We start from the raw sequence: 27,933 nt of genomic DNA on the forward strand, positions 1-27,933 counted from the left end.
CTCAGTCATCATTGCTGACATTTTCATAGCCTTGCGTTTCTTCATCAACTTTTGGGTTGACTTTTGTCTGTGATATTTTAAAAAATCTGATTTTGGGGTTACCCTCGGAAATACTTGCGCACCGCAAAAGCCCTTCGACAGAAACCTCGAGACTGCTCTCTGTGCAGTCTGTCTGGGTGGGCAAAGCAGATGCTGCTGACACAGAAGTATTAGCCTGTCTAATGGACTGACTAAAAACACATTACTTACTGCCAAGAGTTATAGATGACTTGTTTTCGCTTCATCACTCGAGTTATTAGAATCCATTAATAACCGCTCTAAGTCAACTGCCTACCCAAAGTCTCCGGATAGTGAAACAGTCTGTCCATGAAAATATCATGTTGGGAACCATTGGGCTCGCTAGCTGGATTATATATGATGGTGGCGGGCTGTGTACAAGCAAGTGAATGGGTGACGAGTGATGCAGGGACCTCCGGTGCTTTTCATTTAGGCGACCTTGAGTCCATTACAGGTGGCCAAGCACAGCAATTCACAAGATGGTATTGTTAGCTAGTCGGAGCTAAATAAAGAACGGTTGCCTTTTCACTCGAGTGTCTAAAAATGTCACCATAGATCTGTGTCATAGATGGTATTTGTAGGGTTGTGAATCAATCTAAGACAACAATGTCTAAGCCATTTACGGTGTAACACAACACCATCTAAGCCAGGCTGGTAAAACACCTTACAATATAAATGCAGGACACTACACCATGTTTTTTTCTAACACAGCAGAGTCTAAGCCATCTTTGGTGTAAAGCAACGGCTTCTAAGCAATCTTTATTAAACAGCTCGGATATGCCTGACTCCGCTGGGCTTGCATTGTCAAACAGCCTTCTCTTACCCCTGCTCTGTGCCTATTGGAAGGCTCATACATAGGGGTTGGGTGCCATTGATGTGGCGTTGTTTCATTTTGAAAGTTTATAAGGGTGCTTTTCTGCTCTGGCACTGTTCACAAGTAACAGACATGCAGGTTGGGCTACTGCTCAGCCATTTTGTTTGTAAACAAGAAGCATGTGGGGTGGAACACTGTAGAAGTAGTTTTATAGAAAAACTCAACTCACCTGTTATGAAGATGTGCATCAAATGTCTGGTATTCTTGAAACAGCGTGTGCAGGCTTCAGTACATAAATGCACAGTACACCTTGGTTGCAGTGGTCTGAGATCCTTTTATGTAATGCTATTTTAGTTTCTGTTTTACGTCAGCACCTAGTTTTGTAGGGTACCCATGGGGCAGCACCCTGAATTTCAATAAACATTGCTACACTTCCAGTTGCTGAGAATTATCTTGGGCAAGATACATTATCGCAGAGGTTGTGAGAGAGTCATAGCTTTCTTTACTGTAATTTGCTCCACCAAGAGCAAATGGTGCGTTTCAAAAACTTAGTAAATAAACAAGTAAAAGTACATCTTGGCTATCTCGCTTTCACTTACTTTGTGCACCATAGAAACTTTGAAAACTGCTTGTTTTTCATCTCCATCTCTTGTCCATAATCCCCTTTGTTTCTTAGCTACCATGATGTAGTGTCTGGATTGTGCACAAAGGCAGATGAAGCCAATGCTTAATTTGTAAAACATTAAGTTCCAGTGCCCTTGTCAGGAGGCCACTACAATTTGCACCACACATTGCCATAGCCATACTGCCAATGATAGCAACATCACAACTACTAACCATCACACTCCTACAAGTGTGACAATCCTGACTATTCCAAGTCTCCAAAGCTATTTGAATAACCTGGGTGGCATGTAATAGATATAGAATTAATAATTAACTGTTGTTGTGTTCTCACTAAATTATCCAGACCCGGACAACTTGTGGTAGACTGTCACAAGTGTCTGTGTTGACAATTAAGTGCTGGTGCTGAGTCCCGGAAACCACTGACTCAAACTAAGCACTGGTTGAAGTAGAGAGATTATGATGACCCCTGCCAAGGAGGTTTAAGACTCATCTAAATGCATTGCCCAAACTGAATCTGCCTCCTTTAAGGGTGCTCTAATCAAGACGGAACTGCTTGTTCCGTGGAGTGTTTCGGATGGTTAGCTAGCGCCTTATCAGAGGAAAGGTCTAAAAATATTTCAGCCCTGTCCACTTGTGTCATCTTCATTTGTGTCATCTTCATTTGTGTCTCTCCCGCCTCTTTCAAATGTTTTATGCCCCACCTGCAAACTGTTAGAAAGACCTCATTCTTCCAAATTGTCCTAGCCTGCTTTTCTAATGCACAAAGCTCTGTTGATAAGGTAAATTCTTAATATAAAGAAGTCTTTCATTTCCATTGGCTGGCATCGCAGCGTTATGGAGTGCCAATCACATGCAGCTATGGACCTAGGCATGATTTACCCAGGGGCGGCCTTAGGCATGTGCAAGCTGTGCACCTGCACAGGGCCGTCAAACCCCAGGGGCCACCACGCCAATATATATCCTTAATATAATAATCCTCTGAGGATGGATACATATTTGCCTGGTGGCCCCTGGCAGGGATTTGGCGGCCTCCGGCTCTGTCCCACTTCCAAACACCCTGACCCCCCCCTTCACTGGCCTCCGTGCCTGTGTTCCTCCGGGGGCCCCTACCTACGCTCCCTGCCCAGGGCCGCCATGAGCCTAGAGCCGCCCCTGATTTACCAAACTGTTCTTTCCATTCTACGTCTTCAGGGAAATAGGCGGTTATGCTGATGCTTGCGTGATCTTCTCCAGACAAAATGGCTGACAGAAACCTTTGCTAGCTAAACGACAAGATTAAAGGGGCCGTTTTAATAGAAAATGACTCTTCAGAAGAGCAGCTTTAGAAGCTGTAATTCGACCGTTGGTACTGCCCCAGGACAAGTCTGAAGAAGACAGGAGGCCGCTCCTCTGCCTGCTGCTAAAATTGCTTTGCTTGTATATGCGAAGTCGCTGAGGGGCCCTCTCGGGCTCGGCCACCCTAGCTAATGGCCTGCCTTAAACAAACAGAGCGGGGGAAGAAAGCTTTTAACTGTCTTACAAGGGGCCATTACGCAAGGCCGACGGGGCAACACCCAGGGAGAGAGCTGCGGTTATTGAGAAGTTTGAGGGCCGGGGAGGAGGGTGCTGCGGCGGGAGGGGCGCGAATAAGTCGTTTAGTGGAGGGCTTTAACGGAGGCTGTAAACTCTGGCGGCTTTTGTCAGAAAAACAGAGCGGCAGGGCTTACCCACTTGACCTCCCCCGTGCATGCCGGGCTTTGCTGGGATCAGAAAGGGCTTTCCGGGGAAAGTGGTCCGCTCCTGCCCCCGTCCCGCCTGGCCGATCCCTTTGTTGGCACAGAAGGCTGAAGCACCTGCCTTGGCAAAGCTGTTGTCTTTGGGGTTTTCTCTTAAAACTACACGCTTCGGGTCAGAAGCCAGAAGTCATCAATCTACTCTAGAAAGAATTTCGCAACAGGGGTGTAAGGTGGGCCTTGCGCGGTGGCCTGGGGGCCACGTTTCAACATGCCACCATTCAGACTAAAGCCTGTTGATATCTGTGAGATATGGAAGCTGGGCCCCCCACTTCACGTTCTGCTGAGGGCCCCAATAGTTGCGTTGCACAAAACAGCCAAGTTTGTCTTCCATTTGCCCTTAAAGAGCAAGTGATGAAGTTACAGCCTATAAGGTCACGAGGCAGCCTTCCCTCCCCAACCGCGAATCACAGTGTGGCAGGCCGGGAATTTCATAAAATGTGTAAGATTACATGTAGTTCATTATAAACCTCTTAAATGAAACGAATTTGTGCAATTAGCCCCATGTCTTACCTAGGGATATATTTCACCTTATCAATAAAGAGGGCCTTGATGTTAGGATTTTTGTAGAGTGCAGTTTACACTACAATATGGTGGCACAAAACTGAGAACAAACAGCTCGCCTAATCTACAGAACTATGGGCAGGATAAATATTCACATCAGAAGTTAAGAAAATCTCTAGGTTTGTGAAGCTTTCCTCAACTGGGCATATTAGGGAAGGTGATTCTGGAAATTCTCCTCAAGCATTGTACAAGGCGCCGAGAAACAGCATCCTGTTCAGATAGAGCCAAATGCTGCATGCTGAAGGTCTGTACAGAGTGCAAGATTTTGGTTGGTTGGTTGGTTGTTCAAAGGAATGTTGAGTCAAGGCCAAAACTGTGAAGAGTAGAGTAAACCACACATAGTGCCTAGAATTCAAATTGAGCTTCCATCAGCTGTAAGCAGGGTGTGAGCAAGGAGTCTGGCAGTGGCATTTTGAAACTGCTGCAAATTCTGCTTAAAAAAGATAGGATGTGGCCAGAAAAGGGACATGCGCACTGCCTAGTTGGGAGAGTACCTGACTGGATACTGCTTGAGCACATGAGGACATCTCTAGGTTGGGAATAATCTCAGGTGACTTCACAATCTTTGGTCACCTTGGGTTCTATGATCCAAGGGGAATCTATTAAGGCGTCCCAATGCATTACCATTAGTGACGGTATCTGGCAGGAGCTCAAATCTACAGGCCAACTGTACGCAATAGAAAGGGGACATTTTACAGCTACCAGGCTGTCACCTTCGATAGATTCAGTTTGAAAAACTGAGGCTCACCCTTGGCAGTCACAATGGTTTATCCATTTTTTGTTACCATGCTTAAATCCTACTATTGGGATATTCTCCAGAGCACCGATTTCCAGTCCATTTTTTTTTAATATATTTCCCTATAAATGTGTTCCTCAATACTTGGTATAGCACACACATTTTCATAAGTAACTTGTATTGCGCCTCTGGGGCTTGGGATTCTGTCACTCTTGGGTGGAAGCCATATGTTGTTCAGTGGTTGCTGAACAGTTATATCCAGGGTTTGTCATTCTGTTGCTTCTAGGCAGACTCCATATGGTTCTCTTTGGCTGTTTAACATTGCCTCTAGGGGTTGGACTGCTGTCACCAATGTGGATTCTATACAGTTTTCCAAGAGGTGGGGCCTCTGTGACTTCTGGGTATGACAATGTATCATATGGCTTCCAGACCCACTGATACACATCAGTGGTGGCTCACATTGTATGATACGGAACACTTTAAAAATGGCTAGTATCCACTTGCTCGCCTGTATCTATTCTTACACCCTCGGTAACCATTCATGTTTAAGCATAGCATTGCATCATGTTCAAAGCATGTATCTATACTTCATACACCCCACATGTATGTCATACTGCTAAAGCACTCTTCGCAACAAGGGGCTGCAGGCCTTGTTTCGGGGCACCACTTTCTGAGATTCCCTAGCTGGCCTTCTTCAGGTAATTATGGCTCTTAATGGAGGCAAGATGGGCTGATATGGGGCATATTTTACATTTGTGGATTATTTAGACAACCCTTGTCGCTCGCGTGCTGCCTCAGGACTGCAATGAAGACGAAGGAGGGTTTTTTTCTGGATTGAGTGAGGGAAAGTGAAATAGGGGGCAAACGCTGAAAGCGAGGGCCAAATTAAACATTAAAAGCATTCTGATCCCAGAGATTGTTTGCTTAACAGATTGCATCAAGTCTGCGCCTCCAGGTTTTTGATTACAATAATGATGGTAGCGATAAGCTCCATTAATGTTGCCTGCTCAGCAGGGACATTTCTTCCAGACTCCCACCCCCATACATTTTATTCCACCACCCCCCTGCGCTCCCTCCTGCCCTCCAGTACTCTGTTCAACTCCAGGTATGGGGATAGAATTGCTAATTGGGTCAGGAGATTGAGCCGCGCATTGCTATGCAAATGCAGGCCACGCGCAACATTAATATTTAATGCATGCTTCTCTTAACGAGGAGTGTTTAGATTACAGCCTGCTTGTCACTCAGCTGGTAGGCTCTTCGGCGACGCTTGTTGTCATAAGTGGGGTCTTGAACTTCATTTTTTGTTTCATGTTGCTGGTTGTCTCGGGACCAGTCAGTGAATCCGTGTTTTTCTGATGTAGGCTGCTGGTTGGCGGGGCTGTACAGCGCGTGTCATGCATGATACGTATGCCTGCGAAGGAAAGGTGTATTCACAACGCATTAGTAACGCCATCTCTAGTGGCCGCGCTCAGCATGCAGTTGCACGCCGTGGCCTCAAGATGAGATGGAAGCGGCTGGCACACAAGCAAAGGGAAGAAAACTGATTTGAAGACAAGAAATCAGGCTTTAACTTTAGATAAATTTGCCTTGCACTACCAAATGCTCATTTGGGCTCAGCTGTGTAGCGTGTGTTACCAGCACCCGGGTCATGGCAAGTATCCTTCCCCTTTTCTTTAAAAAATTTGCGCCACAAAGAATGTCCCTAAGAATTGTGCGCCCGTGGCAACCGCTCCTTTGCTACCCACCCCTCGCCATGTCACAGCTTGTAGGTGCAGGTGTGGTGAATTCCCAGAAGGGCTTATGGGGCAGGAATCAGAAGGTGCCAGTGCTTAATTTGAGCCTGGGTTTCTGGTGCTTGGCACCGGCACTTAATTGTCATCCTCACACTTATGACACTCTGCCACATGGTGGCGCTGCTCATCTAATTTAGAGAGGAGCAGAACATTGGTTATTTATGAATACAATATCCATACACAAAATACTCATACCTGCCTCCCCAGTCATTCCTTTAGCTTTGAGGACCTGGAATAATCTGAACAGCATGCAAGAGAGATGGTTAGTAGTTGTTTTGGTACCGTCATGGCAGTGATGAAGGGGCAATTGGTGGTGCAAGCTGCAGTGGCCTCCTGATCAGGACCCTGACACTTATTATTTTGCAAATTAGGCACTGGACTGAGGTACACAGCAACATGGCTCATCAGTATGCCATCCCCACTAGCATTCACGTGGCAGCTTTCACGTATGCTGTCTCCTGGCTGGTCCTGTAATGGCTGCCTTCTCTTAGCTCGAGTTTGGCGCCAGTGAAAACAGATTTCTCGCCACAAGTGTGTCCTGCAGTGCACTAGCGAGGATCAACACATTTTTGGCATTCCCTTTATTGAAATGCTGATGACTTTCTTTTAAATGACTGGGCTCATGATGTTGGCTGCACTCTAGCAAAATCAGATATCTTCTGTCCTGGGCATGATTTGCAGTGCTTAATTTGTGCTGGTGCTCAATTTCTGAAAGCCTGGTTACCACTAATCAGCAACAACACTCAATTTTGGGAACTTATTTATCATCATTATCAGACTTTGACAAAGAGCAAGAAAGGCGGAAAAGGGAGAAGGGAGGAGTAAGAGAACGACTGAAAGCAGTGACAATGGAAGAAAACAGAGATGAAGCAGAGCCTTGAAGAATGGAATAAAGAGACGGGGAGTGTAGGGTGATGGGAAGAAAATGTTATGAGGTGGAATCAAGACTGGGCTGCCCTATTCGGCAACCCAGTCATAAGGCAACACCAGCAGAGGCTGCATTGGGGCCACTACACATAAGGTTTTTACAAATTAAGCACAGTTTTGCTGCACTAATGTATGTGTTGCCACTATGCACCTTGCTCAGGTGTTCACAACATCACAGGTTGGCACCTAGGGTGAAGCCTACACATCACTGGATTGGGCGTGCAATTAGGCAGGTGACAGTCACTATCTTATTTTAGTTATCAAACATGTGAAAAATGTTCCAGGGGCAATGCTTAATTTGAGCCAGTGTTTTCCATTGCTTGGCATCAGCACTTCATTGGTTTCCGGTGCACTTAATTTTAATCACCACACTGATGACATTCTGCTGCATGGTGGCGCTGCTCATCTAATTTAGAGATGAGCAGAACAACAGTTGTTTATGAATAGGGTTCCGGGTTTTATGGTATTTAAATTTTTGCCATTTCGTCTGTATTTATCCATAAATATTTTTCGCTAATTGTACCTGTATTTATCCATTTTTATTTTAGATTTTGTGAAAAAGTGAAGCTGACATGTGCATGTTTCTGCATTTATTTAACCAGTTAATGTGCACGCGTGTCTGAATGCCAGACAGGTTTCAATTATATATACACTCACTCAGATGGTAAAATATGCACTTGTAAGAAAATATGTACATTTTAGTTTCAAGGTTGTGCAAATATACTGCTGTTTAAGGCTCTTTACTAAAATCCCTATATTATTTTTAATCCCCTTGCCTGTCAATCTGCACAGCTATTGGCCTGGCAGTTATGATTGACAGCATTTAGAAGCACTCAAAAACAATCCAATTTCCGTTTTTATCCACATTTAAAAATAAATACAGACAGGAAAATAAATGGTTTTCTGTCTGTATTTATCTGTAAAAAACAGTAAAAACAGACAATAGGGAGCCTTATTTATGAATACAATATACATTAAAAAAAAACTAATACCCTACTCTCCAACCATTCCTTTGGCTTTGGGGACCAGGAATACCCTGAACTGCCCACTTGCAGAGCTGGTTAATAGTTGTTTTTGTACCTTTATTAGCAGCGATAATGGTGCAATGGGTGGGGCAAGCTGCAATGGCCTCTAGGTCAGGGCCCTGGCACTTATTATTTTACAAGTTAAGCACTGTTGTACCAGGTGGACCCTTTTTAAATTTTGAATGTGGGGTAGATGGAGGTGGGGAGGAAACATCACTTATTGTTTCATTAGTAAAAAGGAAGTAGGTAAAAAACCACTAGCCATCGGAGTCAGTAGACATCAACTTGGCCGACACAATGGGTCAGTGGTCTTCATCATCTGTCAATCAATTTCTATAAATGGAAGAGTGACAGAATACGTTTGAGTGTTTGTTGGTAGAACTGGCTGCTATCAAGCGACCGGTTCAAGATAACATAGGTTCTGTATACAATGCAAAAAAAGCAGCTGCACCACTTTTCCAGGGATCTTTTGTACTGGCTTGAGGTGAGACTAGACTAAACACTTTGGAACGCTTTTTAAACCTTACTCTCACTTTATGTTAACAGCAGAGGCTTGAACTAATGGTGTGTTGGAGTTATCCGCAGTCTAGGAGGGAGGGACGAATGTGATCTGAGGTCAGAAGAGTGAAGAGGGCTAGGCCCATCCTTCTCCTGCGTTCTTCAACCATCTGTTAAAACTGAGGGGCTTAGTTACATAATTACAAGCCCATTGCGCTGCTAGTGCGTCACTTTTATTGACGCACCGGTAGCACAATGGGCTTCCCCATATTTACAAGGGCATGTAGAGTCAACCTGCGTGAAAACATAACCTTTTAAATACGTTTTCCTTTCAAACAAAACTCTGCATGAAAGGAGTATTCTATGGATGTTGCATGGGTCCATGGGTGTTGCTGTGGTTGTTCCACACAACACCCATGGAACTTGACTCATTCCTAGATTTCAAATATTTTGTAAATCTGGGAATAGCATAATCATACGCCTTCCCAAGAGAGGAAAATTACTTTTATTTCTCCATGGTTTTTCTTTGTCTATAGAAAGAGGAAAATGCCTTTAATAATTGCTTTTGTGCTGGAAGTTGTCCCTTCCTGCACAAAATCAATCATCCCCCTCACCGTGGGCACTCTTACAAAATTTCGCACAGGTGTCAACGATGGCGCATGGCTGCTGTTTGTACGCCGGTGCAGGGGAGAAGGACAGGAATGTGCTGTGTCTTGTAAATATGGCATTTTCTTGCCCTTTTATTCTGATGCAGGGCAGCACAGCAGAAAGGCTGCGTCAAAACATTGTAAATGATTGCAGGCCCTTGAGCAGAAGTCACCTCATCTTTGGTTTCCCTCTTACATCTTCTTAGCTCATGCCCAATGTTTTGATGCCGCTTCTCTCCTCTGCAAACCTGTATCCCGAAAAAAACTAACTGCATAATAAAACTGGTGGTGTGCACAGCGCACATTCACCCTTGAGGGAACCTCCTTGTGCTATTAAATGTTAACAGATGTATATTGTTACCCAACTCAATGGTACTCATATTGTAAACCTTGGGAGGATGAAAGGCTGAGGAAACCCATCAAGTCCTGAATCTGTTACTACATGGTTAAACAAAGACCGATGTAGTAGATGCAATAACACTTTAGCCGCGGCCGTTTTTTCGCGTCAATGCGGCGGTTCCGCGGAGTGGGCGGGGGGCCGCGTCAGCAGTTGGACGTTCGCAGCACCAGCGATGTAGTGCTTGCGACGGCCAACGGACGACGGCAGCACTTAAAGGGTTAATCCACAGAGTTACCAGGCCCTATATTCACCCCCATGTGTTGCCCCCTTTCCATTGTTTGACTGTCCTTATTTCTGATGCCATGTTAAGTATTAGTCTGGCTAATTGTGTTCTGTGTAGGCCTAGGTGAAATTTAAATTACACCAATATAATTAACTTGATTTCAGGAACTTTCCGTTATGATTTTTACAAGAAATTTCCAAAATGATGCCATTACTCCAAGCCACGAAATCCCACTAACATTTGTGGAAAAACGATAACACAAGAGGGCAGGAGTAACGGGAAAAACTAGAACACAAGTGGCTGTTTTTCGCAGCACTTGTTTTACATGCAAGTTTGATTTTTTTTCTCAAATATAGCACAAAATGACAGACTTTAATTTTACATACTTACCTGTAAATTGATGTCGTTTTTACTACATTTTTCATAATCATGCAAAAGCAAATTAATCGAAATCCGCCTACCCCTGTTTCTGTCTGCCATTCTAGCTCCCTTACATTTCTTGTGTTTTCTACAATGCATTCTGAAAGGCACCAGAGAAGAATGCCTGCAAACAAGCTGAATGGAAAGTATCACACTCTCTCAATTGCAGCCTCCCTTACCTTTCAGTGATCATAGTTCCCACAATGCACTGCTCTGAAGATCAGTGTTTAACAACTTCTGTAAAAGATGCTTCACCTCTGATAATGGCTCTTTCTGACTATTGCCAGGGAGTGCTGCCAGAGTAAATCAAGGGAAACAAAGAAACTCAATTCTTTTTTGTTTTAATTATTATTATTAGAGCAGGCCCTGAGCCATCAGAGAACACACCCAGTCAGACAAATGTAACAAAACAAAAAAAAACACAAAGGAGGTTGTTGCACACAAGATGACATGGAGATACTGCATGTCAAGGGTTTTGAGACTGGGGATTAATGGAATGCCTCAAGCATTGCTGGATTTCTTAAAAGCAGCATCTGCCAGATAAAAGGGTGATAAAAGGGCTAGCTACTGGTGCAGTCTTGTTTTAGCGTTTACCAAAAACGAAGCGCAGGCCCAGGCAAGCAGACAGTGCTGCACTGTAGTTGTTTTGTTTATTTTTGTATGCGTCCTTCATAAAGCCGCATGCTGTATAGCAGGGTCAAAGCTCTGAACGTGAGTTATGTTTGTCCAGTTAATTTTCTTATTGTTTCTCTGCACTTGTATCGCGAGCTGCGGCTGTTAGTGCGTACTAGGTGAAGGTAATGCTATAAGGGCCTGCAAGAAATTCATGTCGGGTAATATTGGTATTGTATTTTTTCATTCACTTCACGCGTATGGCTATTCAGATGCGTAGCCAACGTCATTTTCGCTTTCTTTTTAAGTCTCGCCCACAACAGCTGTAGCTTTTTTTTTTCTACCAATCTGGTACTTCAAACATATACAGTGCTTATAGGGGGCACACTTTTATGGACTACCATTGGCTCAGTGAACTGTCTAAAAAAGCCATGACATTTCACCACTGTTGCCCAGATCATTCTGCCTCTCCTCTCACTGTTTCTGTCCCCACCCACAGTGAAAGATGTAGCCTGCCACCTGTTTTTCCACCCACTGCAACTTGACACTGGCCACTGCACTCTACTCTTTGTCGCCACCGCTCGTGCTTTTTTGCTTTACCAATGCTTGTTGTACGGCTTCACATGCATACGGATTGCATCATCTGAAATAGAAAAAAAACCAATCTAAGATGTCCACTGTGCATGCGCTTGCATCCACAGGACCATCTTGTAATGTTTTTTTTTAAAAACTGAAAATCCATAACAACATGAGTGTCATGCATGCACATGTATGCATGGCACACTCCTGGGTAAGAAAAAACATTGAGAAAGCCAATAAATAGGTGCTTGGTTTTAAAGGCGAGACTATTTGCCTTGCGAATGCTTGTTTTAACATCTGGAGGTTACTTTGCGCTCCAGCCAAAGGAAGATTTGTGATCTCTGGGTTTTGAGGCCTGTGAATAGTAGAAGTCTGCCTTGGTGCTATACTACAATACTGAAGTTTGAATATCAACCAGCTTGTGTATTGACTCCACTATATCGATTACCACCATGCCGTCAAGATAAGTAGATGTGGAGTTAGAATAGTAAATTCATACTTCCCTACCTATGCATTCCTTGATGACATAGCGGAAGTCCATATCGTAGAGTGGATTTTTGGATGGGTCTCTTGATATTGACCTCAATCTTGTGACAAACATCTGCCGCACATGCTATTACTCTGGTGGTGACCAGTTTTTTTTTTTTGTTTATTGGAATTTTGGTTCCAATTTTGTTGTGTGTCGTCATATTGTTTTTAGACTTAGACCAATAAATTCCAGTGGAAACTCCAATTGACCCGTTGAAAATAGTTTCTACAAGATCCTCTTTCTGGCATGCAGACTATAGGACCTTTAGGGAAGGGATTGGAGAAAATTCCATTTGTTTGGAGTTACAGCTTGACAATAATTATTAGTGTTTCTCTTGTATTTATTGGTGTTTTTCTTTAACCTCTTGGGATTTCATCTTTTATTCTGCCAGTCCTAAAGAACTAAATGTGAAAAACCATATGTCTCAGCAGGATCTAATAATAAAACCTATGTTAACTGGTTTCCAGGAATTTTCACCAGGGCAATTGTGCTTCCTTTCCCCCCCCATATAATTTCCTATTTCATTCACTTAGTTTAAGGATTTTCCAGTGAAATTCCTTATGTTCACTCTCCTTAACTAGGCTGCCCAAGATTATTTTTTTGTCAGTAGTGTAGAAAATAAAGTTGCTGCACTGCGTTGTGTCATGGGTTGGTGCAGTTATTGGTTTTATTTTTGACGCAAAGCTCAGTCTGCCTATCTTAATAGATTGAGTCAAAAACTAGTGTTGTTCTGCGCTGACCTGTCCAACTTACATTCCTGGCCAAGTTCCATTCCAGTAAAGCCACCTTGATGCAAAGTGACGCAAAGCTGTGCAAATCACTATTTTCACTGAGCAAAGTGTGAAACTCCAGCGCAAAATACCTTTTGCGCTGAAAAGTTAATACCCTTGCGAGACTTTGCATGGCTTTGCTCCACTTTATGCTGGTACAAATCTCCAATAAATCTGGGCTTTTGTATATTGTATATCTGCACAGCTAGGCCTTCAAGCCTCCCGAAGACCTGTACATGATCTATACAGTGATGTTGCTCTAGCACACAGCTACATTATATTTTAATCCTGAACTGATGGAAAGGACAAGAATTCCACTTCCCCACTTACTTCTCTCCACAGAAAAAAAGCCAATTGCTGATGACACAATGCTGACAGCCATCTTGGAAGGCTTTCCAAGGGGTTTGCGTATTCATTTCCTTTTAACCTTGTAATGATCGGCTGCTTTCTTAACAAATGCTCAGTAAGGAGTGGATGTCACTCAACGTCCCTTTGATAGCAACAGAGCTGAGCTCACTCTTTCCCCATCAACCTTGGATCCGTCTGCAACTGGATAGCTCGCGCCATCTCCCAGCAGGCCCGTCTGTCAGCGGTCTCAGCTGCCCTTAATGCAGTGCGGTAATGTCATCCTTCCAGCCTGCCTGACTTATTACCCGCGTTGGGAGCCAGAGTAGTGAGGTATCCAGTGTCGTTCTGGGTATCGCTGTCCAAGATGGCGCTCCGCAGTGTCCTGAACAAGTACCTGAATGGTGGTGGGATCGGCAGGATACCCGAGATATCTTGAGAGAAGCATTTATGTATTCATTCATCTAGCTGGTCATTTGTTTGCTTGTGGTACAAGACATTTGAGAGCAAATTATAAAGCAAGGGTGTTAGTAACCGGTTGCGGTGCAGATATAAATGTTTGCAGAAGGTGGAGAGCTGTGAATAGGTTGCATGAGGTTTAGATGTATGGTGGGATGAGTGTGTTGTACGTGACTTTTTAGGTCGAGCCTGGGCATATCATGCGCTGCTCTAAACGGCATGCCGTATTGAGGTAGGGACTTGTAGCTCCGCCCATCTCTGCCTACATTTTTGATAGGCTTGTGTCATTGTCCACAGAAAACTTTGGCTGTTCATTGGTCAAAAGGCTTAGTAGTACCTCCTTAGTACCGCCTTGTCTCATTTTGTAACCTCCCTGTTACGTTTGTTGTTGCTTGGTAGGCTTTAATTACTGCCTCAAGCACTATTTTCTCAAATAGCGTTTTTTTATTTCTTTAGCACTAAAACAGATAAATAAAAGGCATTGTCATTTACAATGCCAGTAGCATAAACTCTCTTAAATGCGAGACCTATTGCATTTCAAATGCTTGTTTAAGAGTTGCGTCCAGGACATGGTGCTGGGTCTGTTGGTCCTGATCCTCTTGCTTTTTGACAAACACTTGCATGTGCAAGGTGCTTCTTGGGGTATTGACAGTTTGGCTGACATCTCGGGGGAATTTGCAGAACATCTCGGAGTAGGTGGACAGCACCCTGAGACCTACCGGGTCTGTATTTAGATGCAGCCTGATTGATTGCCAAGCTGTGGCCAACATGTGATTTCTGCCCAGAGTGCAGATGGGGCAGTTTCTCAAGAGAACCTGGGCCTATCCCACAGAATGTCTTATGCGTGGTGCACAGTACTTTGTGTTTCGTGCCCTGTTTTGCCAGGCACCGTTGGATGATTTGCGGGGTATGTGTTTTGTAAGACACAATCTCACCGGCTCGTTTTTTTAATTTTTCACAGTTTGGTAGTGTATTTTGGGTAGGCATGAAAAAAATATGTTGCCACGGTCCAAGCACGCTAGAGCAAAGACCTAATCCTGCTCTGCTCTGAATACCTGGAATACCAGAGAGCAGTACTTAATTAGAGCCGGTGGTTTCCGGTGCTCGGCGCCCGCACTTAGTTCTCAACACTGATGTTTTTGACAGCTGCCACAAGGTGGTACTGTCTGGCTAATTTGGCAATGACAACAACAACAGGTACATTATTCATCCGATAAACATTACAAATGACTATTACTTGCAGCTCAAGCCATCCTTATAGCTTTAGGAGCCTGAAATAGTCCGAATTGTCACACTTGTAGGAGTGTGATGGGTAATGTTGCTATCATTGTAGGGTGACCAGACGTCCCCGTTTTCCCAGGACGGTCCCCGTTTTTGGTGAAGTGTCCCGACACTTTTTTCCAAGTGACTCAAATGTCCCTGTTTTTAAACAGTGTCCGGGTTAAACACAGGAATGTCCCTGTTTTCATTGTTCCAGTTGAGCATGCGCACACATGCTCTCTTTTTTGGCAAATATATTCCGTAAAATGTGTAAATGTAATAAAAAAGTACTAATGCTGCTGCGTAAGGGAGGGGGGTGCCAATAAAAGACCTCAGATTTGTTTGTCTGTAATGCTTCATCTCAGTCTGTGGAAGGAGCTGTCGTAGTCCCTTTTCTATGTCTATGACAGTTGTCAAATAGTTCTACTTTTATGTCGACGGTTACTGCAAACCATAGTCCTACTTCTATGACCTGTCCCCATTTTTTGTTTTGAGAATCTGGTCCCCCTATATCATTGGCAGCATGGCAGGGGTAATGTGTGGTGCAAGCTGCAGGACGAGCGCCCTGGCACTTCTTTTTTCATTGTGTGCAAATTAAGCACTGCCAGAGAGAAAGCACACTTTTGAAAATACATGTGTGTATGTGTGGTGTGTGTGTGTGTGTGTGTGTTTATTCTAGCAATGGCTGCTTTATTAGCTTAGCTGTGAAGATGAAACAGGAGAAGCAGCCTCCTTGCAACCACATGCCAGCAGAGAGCCATCCTTGAGGGTACAAAACTGGTAAAACACTACTCTGTTATCTCAACTGAGAAAGCGTTGGCTTTTTTTGCTGCTTTTTTCCAGCAGTGGAAGCGGTTCTCTACCCCCTTAATAGCTGGCTGTGTTTGACGAGGCCCTCGAAGCTGCCTAAGTGGCCCGGTGTCAGAGACGGGCGGGCAGCTGGTGTTTGCTTTGTAAATGATGGCCCTGTTACGCGAGTAGAAGACAGGCCTCTGTGGGCTACAAAAGCCCACGTTCTAATACATTACACTACTGCCCGAAAGTACTTTCTAATGTGTTTTCTTTCCATAATGTGTCTTTTGATGGGGAGGGGAGAGCGTGGGGGATAGGGCAAGTTTGTGTGCCTTTATTTACATTGTTATCCATTACCACTGAACCCACAGCTGTGCCGCGGGAATGGCCTTCACGCGGCACCTGTTTAGGGAATAATTCATCACGGTTCTTTCTTGTCTGATAATCCGTCGTCCTCTGTTTCTGTTGCGAATGTCTGTCTCCAGAGAAATTCGCTTAATAAAACGCATTGTCTTATAGTGAATCGCAGGTGCATTAAAAATGCGCAACCATTTCGGAAGAGTAGTGTCTCCAATGAAAGGACAAGCTTCAGCACAGAGTCCTAAAGTGCATAAGAAAGAGTTGCACACACAGGGGCAGGGCACAAGTCCTAAAAATAGAAGTGGGGGACGCTGGCATCACGACAGGAAGTGACGTCACGAAAGGTGGCTTGCACCATCAGACTCATTGCCTCCCCTTACTCACCCCTAAAATGCGATTGCATCAGTGAAGCCAGCGCGTGAGCTCCAATCTCGTCCCAGAGAGGGCAAAGAGTGAATGTGTTTCGAGCTTCCCGGTAAAATAAGTGGGGGATGCCGCCCACCCACTTGTTACCCCGACTCGAGCCCTGCACAGGGGGTATATTTCGTATTCTGCAGCAGGTGGACAACCACCGACGCGCCACACTTAAGGAATCTCAAGTGATGTACATAGAGTGGGATGTTTCGGCTAAGGGGGCCCTCGAAGCTCTGCCGGTGTCGGTGGATGTGGCAGCAGGTCTGAGGGACACTATGAGCCAAGCTGCAGACAGTTTACAGCACTCTGTGTTGGAGCTGCCCCTTCATCAGTAACACAAGAGGTCGCTGGCCGAAGGTGGTATTTCCACGACATGGGCCACACTACTGCAGTGGCGGCTCTTCCGCTAAGATCAAGGAGCATCGCCCCACTCCTTCGCAGCAGTGAAGTAAAGGAAACATAAAATGAAAATAACTTGCGTTATCATTTTACGTTTCCTTCTGCTGCAGCTTTGCGTTTGGGCCGGGGCTGCACCGACGATAGAAGAGCAGGGGAGAAGTGGTTTGCCCACTTTTAAGTGCACATGGCTGTTTGGCCGGCCTGAACAGTTATGCACCCTTCACATCTTCTCCATGCAGACTGCATTACAGCTTTTGTGGAGAACATGCACAGGCCCCCATTCCCTGGCTGAGCTCCGATCCACACACTCAGACCAATCACAACGCTGCATTGCAGCATCGTGATTGGCTATCGGGAGGTTGGGAGCCGGGTGCCTCCTGCTGCTTCCTGCATCCTGCTGCGGGACCGGAGGCAGAAAGAAGAGAACAGAGGAGAGGCGGCGTCTGGCTGTCCAGCCGTCATAGATAAGTGATTTTTGTTTAGTTTTTTTCAACTTTTTATCGTTCCCCCACCTCGCTGCCCCCCGCCTCGCCCAACCATCCGGGTCCAGTAGCAGCCACTAATGCACTTCTGTTATGGTAGCTGCTGTGTTTGGCAATAACTAAAGCTTCTGTTCTGTTCCAAGTGCATGCTCTACAGGGAAACATTCTATTGGTCCAAACTAAGGGATCAAATTCCGAACTGTATGGACTGGCACCTCCGGAGGTTATACCATCCCGCACCATCAAAAATATACCAGGTGTGGACTTGCACCCAGTAAATACTCCTTTGTTCCCGCTCACAAATTTCACCTCCAGAGAGCAGTTGGAATTGGACAGATTAGATGAGCTTGGAATTCATGAAAAGCATGTAGCAAATAAACGATTAGTTCCATAACTCGCCTTTTGTAACTCTTTATTCCTGACCTGAGAAGTCTTAATGGTCTACTAGAGAGGCAGGAATATTGGTAGGAAACTAGAATTCCAGACCAAGTGTTCCATTGACTCTTGTACTCAGAAGTGGTCCCTGAGGTAAGAATCAGTCATTTTGGGACATGTCTACAGTGTAGTGACCTAAAGTCTCCAGGCATGCCGAGATCATACTGTGACCGTCACCACCTCTTGCACTCCTCCTCCTATGTTAAGACTATAGTCAAATGATACCTTCAGCTTTGTATGATTCTGATGCTGGTAATAATGGGACTTAACTTACTGCAGATGTTCAGTTTTTCCTGCCACATATTTAGTTGTTTAGACTCAGCTTTCTTATCATTATAGGTTTGAAAGTATTTACCTTGGATGCCAGTTTTGAATGTGATCCGGAAGGCTAATGATCCCTGTAAATGCCTTATTGATGAACTGAACCTGCAAACAAAGATCCAATCTCATAAAAACAGGGATATGCCTTCAGATCACGGATATTGACAATTTATTATAATAGCCAAAAATAAACAGAAAAAAATAAGGGGAACAGCGCAGTGCTGTATGGATCCCCAAGTTATGAACGAATGACATGCAAAAGTTAGGAGACTACGGTGAATATTTTGTATGAAGAATTTAATCCCACTTACGGCTTTTCCTCAATTGCGGAGAGGTCCTCAAATTGACATAGCTTATATTGTGTCCTGTCAAGGGCCACCTAGGAGTCTAAATAAAGAGGGTCAATAGGCTTCCTCTGATCAGGGCTGCAAGAATATTTATATCCACACTTGTCAGATCTTCAAAGCAGTGAATCCCGACCTACTGCCTTCAAAAAAATCATGCATGGATTGTGACCTATTTTTCCAGTTGTCCTTAAATCGGACTCTATTTAGGAAGAAGATGGAGTTAAAATGCGGATTCCTTCTGAAGTGCGTGGAAAATAGACATACTCTCATACTTGTCAGTCATTCTTCTTGTCCGGCCCCTTTACTACCCGTACTTATTCATCACTCTCCCCCAATTTCTTACCTCTTCAGTCAGTGTACTTCTCATTCATTCTTCTTGTCTGCCCTTTTACTTCCCGTACTTCAGCAACAATTTCTTCCTGAGGGTGAGGGGTCATCTCCCCCGGCCTGCTGCCATGCCAAACGTTAAAAAATGAAATGGCAAGGAAATAATTTCATTGCCATTTTTCATGTTTAGCAGCACAGCAGCCGGCAGTCGAGATTAGTGGGGGGCGTGCCCTCTTATGCTGCCGATTGGCAGCAGAGGAGGACTGAAGGAGCAAGGTGGACCCTCCAAAGTGCGCATGTCCCTTTGGCCGGCTATCTTGAGCTAGCCAAAGTGACTGGGCACTTTGCAGCTCTCCACTCAGCTGTCTTAGACAGCTGGGTGGAGACAAAGCACAGGCCTAAAGGGCCTGAAGGAATGTCTAACCAGGATGCTCCATCCAATCCTGGTGCTGCTCTTATGCTGGTGAGAGTAGCGCCAGGATTAGTTAGGGAAACTTCCTGGAGTCTGCAGCACGCAGAGCCACTCGCCTTACCTGCATGCACACACCCAATTTAGTTGCCCGGCTGCCCACCGGTACACATACGTGCCAGCTACCCCACCCTGCTTATTCATCATCTGCATCCATTTCTTACCTCCTCAATTTTTATACCCTCTTATCAGACGTACCCCTCAATTCTCAATTGTGCTCCTCACTCATCATTCCGTGATGGTATGAAATAGATGAGTTACTAAGAAAGCTTCTACCATAGAATTTGTTCTTACACTAGTTTCAACACACATTTGATATGGTAAGCAACCACAACAGTGAGTGTGTTGTGTCCGCACCACAGTGCCATCAAATTCAATTTCCTGGATCCTTCTCCCAGAATGCTGCGTGACTGGCCTCCCAAACACTTTAATCGAGGTTCATCTCACATAATGTGTTTCAAAGTTTCAGCCCATCCTGGAGGTGAAAGTACACCTCTCTGCATAATCAAGCCGCCCCTGAGATATTTGCATTCTGCCTTCTACCTTGGCAGATTGTCAAGACGTTAAGGATACGCGCAAGATATCCCAGCAGCCAGCATAAATGGCATACTTCACCCACCATCTGGCTTCCATTCTGTCTATATGAGCAGAGTTTTGTGATAAACTAGCATATTTTGTACTAATTGACTTTATTTATTTTGTGACATTTCGGAAAAAATAAAGTTAGCTTTATTCAGGAGGAAAGGGCATGTTTCTTTTTAAGTTTCCATCCGAAATACACCAATCAGGATGAGGTACTTAATGCCTAATGGGTAGAATTAATGTTTTCTATTTATTATTCTCTGTCTGGTGTACTCTGTATCGCTGTGGTATTAGGCAGATGAAGTGTCCATCATAGCCATGATATTTCTTACTGCTTATTACTTCCGAGCTATACATTATATATATATTTGTTGTGTGCCAGAAGGATGAAAGGCTGATTTACTACAGCAGAATTGTAAGCTGCGATCAACAAGCAATGCCCAGGTTTCCGCTGTCGGTTCTCAACCCACTGAGCTGTCTTACAGTAGCAAAGCATTGATGTAAACTGGTGCATCCTATCATATTTTTTTCTGCTGTTTTGGTAAGGTGACAGACAGCTCAATAGTGGCACAGGATGAAATGAGTAACTCACATGTGACAATGATTACGACATTGGTTAATTATTTAAATGTGTTTTAACCCCTTCGGTGCTGATGACGGCTCCCGGCCGTCATGAGTCACGATGGGCTTGTACTGATGACGGACGGGAGCCGTCATGACCACGCCCGCGATCGGAATGTCCAGCACCGGCGCGGAATTCCAGCTGTGGCCAAGGTGTTAAAGAGCCGGCTCGTAATGAAAGCCCTTCATAGTGCTGTAGCAGAATAGAGAAGAAGAAAGTTCACAAATAATGGATATTTGGCACGCAGCAATTGTGTGCATAATATAACTGCAGAGTAAACTCTGAACATACTAAGGCAGAGCCATATGTTTATCGTGTGCTAAAAAGACAGAGGGGTAATTTAAAAGCACTTTGCGCTGCCGGTGCGTCACTTTTTATGTGATAAGTAGGCCTGGGCGAAGTTCGCAGAGTTCCGCAAAGTGACAAAAAAACTCTTTGGAGTTCCACAAGTGGCGAATTGCAGAGCGAACTGCCGTTCATGCTGATCTTCCTGATCCAGAAATTCTACCCGAGTGGCAGTTTTCGCTCGCCAACTTACCGCTGGTGAGCGTGAGCGGGTAAAACACTCCACTGCATTACATGGAGCGGAGTTTTCTGAACTGTGCGAGCTCCACGGAGCACAGAGTGCAGAAAACTCTGCTAACTCCGCAGCGTAGCCGAGTTCACCACCCAGGACTAATGATAAGCATGCAAATAAGCCCCCGAGTGCATAGCATGAAATGGTAAAATTTTTTATTAGGCTTAAAAAAAAAGACACTTTAGGTGCTCTGTGTGGAAATATTGTCTAGTAGTTAAATTGTTAGCTTTGAGATCCAGCCATCTAAGGTCTTATCCCAACCTGACAACTAGATTTTTGCATACCTCCTTGACAACCTGTTTTAAGATGTGGGTTTTGACAGCACTGCCTAAACTGACCTGTTGCCAACAATATACATAGAGTGGGCATTGGATTCTCCTCTCTCAATCACAGGCGTTCTTCATCAAGCCTCTTGCAGCCATTGGCTGGATACTTTTTCAATCATGTTTTGGCTTTGTCTAATGGAGTAATAATCTTCTCTCATCAAATGCTGTTGTATGCCGGGTGTATTCTTCCGCACCCACTGGCGTGCTGGTATTAAACTGCATGAGAGTCCACAACAGTAGCTCTCTATAGCTGCTGGCTCCCTCTCCAGTGTGTTTCTCTAATATGCTAACAGTACATGCATTAACACTTTACACCCAGACCTACGGGCTTTGGCAGTGCTTGTTCCTCGTTGTAAGATGGGTGGCTCTCTGAATAGCATCTCGCCCTGTTTCTCTACGGTTCTTCTCAGTAGACAGTCATGCACTACAAAGGATGATCCTACTAAAATGACATCCTGACTGTGACCTAGTTCTTGCTTTGATACCGAGACATAAAAACACACAAGCTGGGTTCTTGTTCTATTAATTCCTGTCATGTTTTGTTATTACCATCTGTAGAGAGTCCTACAGCCAATAAACACTCTATTGGCGCAGTAAAGCTGGAAGCAGAGTGGCTTTAGTGCGCACCATGCGCCACCCATGTTTAAAAATTCTAATTTGGATTTATTGTTGGAATAGCACATCTTTCTTAGTAGGAATTTGAGCCACCCCCTGGGCAATAAAAACACTGAAGGTCATTTCTTCTTCTGCCCCACCTGCTCCAGACAGGGCTGCGCTCTGGGGGTATTTGCCGTGGCACCGACCTGGGCCTAGGTGGTCATTGTGACAGGGGCATCCGTGCCTCCTCAGACAAACCTGATGGCTGTGGTGACCTTGGAACTTGAGCATGACATCAGGGAGGCAGGTGGGGCACGTGAGCGCTTCGTCTCGCATTCCACAGCTGCAGGCAGATGAAAGCGGACTGTCAGGACTCCTTTGAGGGAACAGATTACGCGCAAGGGGCGAGTTAGAATAAAAAAAAAAGAAACAATAGCTGGGAACTCCTTTGTGTGCAGTCTACTACTACCTCTGTCTGCTGAGTAGGAAAGTATCCTGGGAAATACGTGTCGGCTGGGCCCAGATATGGCACAAATTTCCACTTCCTGTAAGTGGGTATCTTTCCGTTTCCTGCTCTTTTGCATTCTGTTTCTCCTTCTCCAGCTTGTGTGTTGTTGCCTCACGCAATGTCCCTTCACTGCCTCATCTCCCCAAGCTCAACGTGAACGCTGCTTTACTCAGTCAGTCTTGCACCAGATTGCCAAAGTGTGCTTTTCGCAGGAGTGGGGCCTCTCCGAACCCTGCCATCTGCACGATCCAAGATAATTTCACAGAAGACTACTTCAGTTATCCCATCCCACCCACGTAGCTATGAGAAATCCTTGACTGTGGCTTGCTGCTCAGTTGTATTGGGTGCTTTCAAGTGTGTTCATGTTTTGAAATTGAGAATATGCGCAGCATGGGGAATCAAGCTTGCTACTTAGGGGCATAAGTAGGTAAGTTCCATTTTGCGATTCTCAAATAGCGATTTTTAAGGAATCGCTATTTGAGAATAGCAAAATGGAATGTAGGTAATAATTTGCAATTGTTTTGCAAATCTCTAACATTCTTTATTTGTGATTAGCAAATTGCGAATTGCCAAAAGGTCCATAGGAATGAATGGGGATACATTCTCAAATTGCGATTTTCTGTGAGGAAATCGCAATTTGAGAATCGCAATTCCAAGGGTGCCAGGGTGTTCAAAGGACACCTGTTGCACCCCTTGAATGTGCCTGTAAGTACATGTGGCGCACATAAATGCCCTAAGGGCATGTCTGTGCGCCACATGGCACTTTGAATTTTTAGAAAAAATGCATTTTTAAAGGAACTCGCAAAATACCATCTACTTGAAGTAGGTGGTATTTTGCGATTCCTTATGCCAAAATCGCAATTTTTAAGGCACGCCTACATAGCATTTAAGGAATCGCAAAATTGCGATTCCTTAAATGCTATAAGCAAAATAAGGAATCACAATTTTTGCGATTCCTTATTTTGCTAAGTGCCACCTACATACCAAAGGGGCGATTCGCAAACGCCAAAATTCAGCGAATTTCGGCATTTGCGAATCGCAAACGCCTACCTACATATGGCCCTTAGTGCGGTGACATGATTTTTGTGCCCCTGACCAATACTCAAGGATCGGGGTCAATCTGCATGCTTGGAGTGAATGCACCATCTCTTTTTTCTCACTTTGCTGCCTTCTACTAGAAACAGCATGTGCACTCCTAGGTACCTCCACACACACATCACTGTCCATCTTGATGCTATACGCTTTGATACTCTGTTCCATTTTGGGACAAAAAAAACAAGTGCTATGAAGGGATCAGAATTGACCACATCATAGTAACTTGTTTCACTTTTAGCCATGCTGCTGTACAACATGGCTAAAAAACACCTTGTCAAAGCCAGCAAATCTCGTATCTGGGCGACCTGTTGGCTTCGCCAATGCTTCTTCTTGTGGAAGCGGGCCAGCGTGCAGCAATTAACAGGCTGAAGGCTGAGGAGACACTTGATATACAAATATTTGCATAGCTCCTCTCCTAGGGAAGTAGGCTTCAAAACCTACCAGGTAACCAAGAAGGAAAGCATACATATTTTAAAAGGTTTCTGTGTGACTTTGTGGACTGATTATCTCGAACCATATTTACCCCAGTAGATGCGCCGCTCATCTTTTTCCCTATAGATTTTGCCCTTTTTTTCCCCTCTGTTCTGTTATTTACAGCTGCATATCATGGCTGACTAATTACGTCTGAGGCCTGCCGGCTACAGCTCCATAAGCATCCATGCCTAGATTTGAGTAATCGGCAGTCCCACCGGCCCACATATACTCCATTTCAGAAAGGATGCGTTTACTGTATAATTGGGATTATGCTGTAAGCATAAGGACAGGACGCATTAAACAGTATCAGCCCTTCATAAAATTCACTTCTGATTAACACTGTAAATAGTGTTTATGAAGGGATGGCAGCTGTTCCAGAGGATAAAGCGCAGCACCGAGGCTGTAATCTGATGGCTCTCATTGCGGAGGAAAAAACGAGAGTTGCCGTTTTATGCTGCCTGCATTAATCTAGTATTAACAATTTTTTTAACAAGCATTGGTGAAGCCAATAGCTCTAGCATCGTCTGCCAACTTTTGACTTTGCCAATGATTTTGAATGCTATTTTGATAAAACCGTACAAGTGGACAATTTTTGTGCCGGAGTGCAAGAGGTGAACGCTGTCACTCACAGAGGGGCAAGCCAATGGTTGAAGAGCTTAACAAACAGATTATATCCTGAGCTAAGGGCACACAAACAGTGGGGTGTCTTCAAATAATCACAAGTAGAGTGATCTTCATTTCTCCATTTTATTCCATTGATAATCTTCTCATGAGGTCTCGCCGCCAACACGTGTTTCGTCTATAGTGGTATAGACCATAGACTTCTTCAGGGCAAATGCTAGATTGTTGATAGTCTGTCCACGTGAAAATTATATCATATATATTTGAAAGTGCCGCCAAAATTTAAAAGAGTGAATATGATTGATTCACTCTGTCAGTATAGGTACTTCGGTGTCGTGAAGAGTTCAAAATTTATATCTGATCTCAGACATAGAGTAATCTGTCGAGAATAACGCTAACCGGCACTTTCAAATATATATGATATAATTTTCGCGTGGACAGACTATCAACAATCTAGCATTTGCCCTGAAGAAGTATGTGGTCTATACCACTATAGACGAAACACGTGTTGGCGGCTAGACCTCATGAGAAGATTATCAATGGAATAAAATGGAGAAATGAAGATCACTCTACTTGTGATTATTTGAAGACACCCCACTGTTTGTGTGCCCTTAGCTCGGGATATAATCTGTTTGTTAAGCTTATATGTTATTGTTCTTCACTACCATTCTGGTTGTTGGTAGGTGGTCATCACCTTATCCTTGGAGCTATTCAGATTGTGTTTATAGATTTTTGTCAGAACTCTGCGCAACCATCACCATTGTTTCAATGGTTGAAGAGGACTGACCCGGGGCCCCATGATGTGGCGTGCAGAACAGAAACGTGACTGACACACCAACCGACCAATGAGCCAAACGAGCTGGCTGGAATCCCATATAAGTATATTATACATATTATTTTGTTAAGAACAAAAGGTCTTGGCTAATTCCAGACCTAAAAATGGATTGTTATTGAGGGCCAGCTGTAAATAGATTGCCAGTTTATATGTTTTGCAGTGCCATTAAGAGTTTGAGCACCTTCAGACACTATGCCCATTTTAAAGGTAAATCAAGTATAGAAAATTCCTTCCAGTCAACCGGAGGTATATCAGTTGAGCCCTTTAGGGACTTCTTGTTATGATGTTTATCAGCACCATTTCTCAGAACAGGAGGCAGCTTGCACCACCCATTTCTCCAGTTAGCACCGCCTAAAACAGAACCAACTACTAACCAAGAAAATGGGGGCAGATGTGGCTTAATGCCCAGAGCTGCCGATTTCGGAGCTGGGAACCATGTTTGAGTCTCAGCATCAGCTCAACATCTTCTGATTCTGAGCAACTCACTTAATCTCCCAGTGCCTGCCATAAATGAATGTGTCCTTAACTGGCGCTCATAAAAAGTGCCTGTGTTGATGATTAATTGCCGGTGCTGAGCACCGGAAACCCAGGCTCAAATTAAGCAGTGTCTTTATATGCGTATGGATGAATTCTCTGGGACAATTCCTCTGAAATATGGTATTGATTTGGACTTGGCAAATTGCAAATTTGTTTTAATGCAAAATATTCATTATGTTCACAACCTGACATATGTTTGGGTGGCATTCTGCATGAACACTGTGCACAATTAATACTCTCATGTGCAAAAGGCATACAAAATACATGTTCTGTTTATTTCCCATACATTTTCTGACGTCATGTGACAAACTTTGGTGACACAGTACATACAGTTGTGGCACACAACAGTTTCACAGATTCAAGACATTTTCTACTTCAACCAGTCTCCCGGGGGAAAAATGAGGCAAGAAGTCCTTGGCATAGGAAAACCAAAAAATATCTGAAATAAGAAGACTCACTAATTGTGGTTTACACAAATGTATATTCGTATACATAAACACCACTCAGGCCACATTATGAGGCAGGGTTGACTAATTTATGCATCAAGAAAAGGCTAAATATGCGGCATTACATGGCACATTTTGTGTATTATCATTTGTACTTTTTACATATTAACACTATCTAGGCAAAGATTTCAACTCATTAGTACCAGTGGCGGCCGCTGCGGAATGGGGGTGGTGAGGCAGGGAATAAAAAAAAATATAACACTTACTTGTGAAAGTCCGCCACCTCTCCTCAGTCCTCATCTCTTCCCAGAAGCACGGAACGGAAGTACACATGCTCCCAGACTCGCCTAAGCCAATCACAACGCTGCTGTCACCAGCATGACATCAGCCTTGTGATTGGTCTGAGCGGCTTGTTTGAGTGCTCATGCAGCGCCTGGGACAGTCACCACCCGGATGTGCATTACAGCAGGTTGGAGAAATGCTAGGTGCTAAGACAGCCAATCAAACTGACATGCACACTTATGGTGCACATATTTCCCACTCCCCCTGGTCCAGCCGCACCCCACCCTAACCTGGCTCTGAGTCCGCACTGAAAGATGAAATGATAATCACATCATTTTGCCATCATTTTATTTTTCCTTTATTGCACTGCTCAAAGAGCAGTGGGGCGATGCTCCTCTGCCTTAGCAGAGGAGCCGCCGCTGATTATTAGTAGTACCAGTTTGATACCCATATACAACAATAAGCAACAGAAAGGTGACTGGAGGAACTGTGCGGAGGGCCTTCCACTGGGTAGCAACGTGCCCAGTGGAAGCCATGTTTTTAGTAACTTTTGGCCCGTTGAAGCTAGAAACAATTTTTATGTTAACATCTGAAGATCATGCAGCAGAAGATGCATTATGTAGCAAATGTGGCAAATCCATAACCATGCAGAAAACGCTGCAGCCACAAAATCATATAATTCCAGTGGCTCTGCTTGAAATTAAACCTAGTTGTTGATCATCATAGAAAAAAGTCAGCTGTGCTATAAGTCTAGTTTGTGCTGTATAACATGTAAAGCGCTCTGATACCTCGGGTCTGGCTAGCGCTATATAAAACTCAAATAAATAAATAAATATCATGTGAAGCCCTTGCTTAAGAGTATCACATTGATGTTGAGGTGTTATGTAAGGCGTGTCTGAGCTCCCTGGTGTATTCAAATGGCATCCAGTGTGTCCTACTGTCTCAAGCACTGTGCGCTGTGTGCTTTTCCCTACAGTCACTTAAACTGCCCCGCTGGCAGAAACAGGACATATTTCTGCATGTGTTGGCAC

At 44.3% G+C, this 27,933-nt stretch overlaps 1 protein-coding gene across 2 annotated transcripts in view; it reads left to right on the plus strand.

Moving 5' to 3' along the window:
- Positions 1 to 27,933, plus strand: part of UNC5C (unc-5 netrin receptor C) — a 441,641-nt gene that overhangs the window by 162,481 nt on the left and 251,227 nt on the right. The window lies entirely within an intron of this gene.

Source organism: Lissotriton helveticus, chromosome 2_1 (genome assembly GCF_964261635.1).
Source record: "Lissotriton helveticus chromosome 2_1, aLisHel1.1, whole genome shotgun sequence".
Lineage (NCBI taxonomy): Eukaryota > Metazoa > Chordata > Amphibia > Caudata > Salamandridae > Lissotriton > Lissotriton helveticus.